General features: G+C 40.8%; 1 long non-coding RNA gene across 1 annotated transcript; it reads right to left on the bottom strand.

Moving 5' to 3' along the window:
- Positions 1-1153: 1153 nt before the first annotated feature.
- Positions 1154-1468, bottom strand: LOC119424613. The gene is made up of 2 exons (XR_005187517.1): positions 1422-1468; positions 1154-1329 (listed from the first exon to the last, which is right to left on the bottom strand). It is a non-coding gene; the product is annotated as an uncharacterized LOC119424613 (long non-coding RNA).
- Between the last annotated feature and the right edge of the window lie 14 nt (positions 1469-1482).

Here is a 1482-nt window from a genome sequence, read left to right as displayed (position 1 = left end):
TATATATATACCCCCGCTCCTCGCACAGTGATTGCCGGATATAGGTACCGGTGACCGCCATGACACAAAATTGAAGAAGCGGTTAAAAGATACTGGATGGATGGATATATCCATACCGGTTTACACACACAAATACACGTGTGAAATTAATATAAAACAGATGTTTAAAATGTTTTTTCTCTATTATTTTATATTTGTAATAATTTATAATTTCCTGTAAAGTTCAGAGCTTCGACTAACTGAACGTTCTATAAGAACAAGAAACCTGAAACAGAAAACAAGAGACGGTGAGTTAATGAGGCATGAGCAGCCATTTATTGTTACAGAGGAAGTTAACACGGTTAACTGCATTAAAAGTCATACAATACACCTCTTAAACTTTACAAGAGGTCCCCCCTGTGTCACAGGGAGAAAGCTGGAGGAATATACAGACAGTATATTTTATTGGCAAGTAGATATGTTTTAATAAGTACATTCTCTTCTATCTGGTGCTCATGTACAATATACAAGTTAAAAATATAGTTTGTTTGCTTTGTGATCCTCTTTTCATTGTCCTTTTATTGTTCTGGGTGTTCATGTTAAAAGGTTTACTAGTTTTAGGTTCTTGGATGGCACTGGAACTAAAGAGCACTGCCGTTTCCATTCACACAGGCATAGAAGGCACGTCTATGCATTCAAACCACTCGCAAGATTCATGGAAAGTGTTACGAGGAAGTATTAAAAATGAGAAATGACCTTAGAACACTCAAAACACAAATGTTACAGAACATAGAACATCACAAATAAGTGTTCCACAGAGGAACAGATAGGTACGAAGTCATTCATTTGACGATGCGTACAGATCAACTCACTACAGTTTGTCTCTGGACTTGTCCACACAGGAACAAAAGGTTTTCATCCACACAGAACCACAGAAACAATTTGAAGTGCTGCAGTAACTCAGGCCAGGCTTGTATGTGGCGCTGTAACACGACCACAAAAATACGCCAGAGCCCGGACAGCAGGCGTGAAGCAGACACTGAAAGCTTACGCACATTTTAAAAACTCCCAATTCCCTTTTTCTTCTTGTGTACTTGATGTGCTGGCCACTTTATTAGGTCCACTTTGCGTGTACCAGGTAAGATATTATCCGCCTTCAGAATCGCCTTGTTTCTTTGTGGCATAGAAGACACCCTCTGCATTCAGAACCACCTTGCTTCTTTGAGCCATAAAAGACACCCTCCGCCTTCAGAACCACCTTGCTTCTTTGTGCCATAGAAGAAACACTCTGCCTTCAGAACCACCTTGCTTCTTTGTGCCATAGAAGACACCCTCTGCCTTCAGAACCGCCTTGCTTTTTTGTGGCATAGAGGAAACCCTTCACCTTCAGAACCTCCTTGATTTGTTGTGCCATAGAAGACACCCTCTGCATTCAGAACCACCTTGCTTTTTTTTTTTTGTGGCATAGAAGACACCCTCCGCCTTCAGAACCACCTTGCTTCT

This window comes from Nematolebias whitei, chromosome 18, assembly GCF_014905685.2.
Source record: "Nematolebias whitei isolate Nwh7 chromosome 18, NemWhi1, whole genome shotgun sequence".
Lineage (NCBI taxonomy): Eukaryota > Metazoa > Chordata > Actinopteri > Cyprinodontiformes > Rivulidae > Nematolebias > Nematolebias whitei.
Note: the sequence above shows the minus strand (reverse complement) of the source record. Positions and strands in the feature narration are given on the sequence as shown.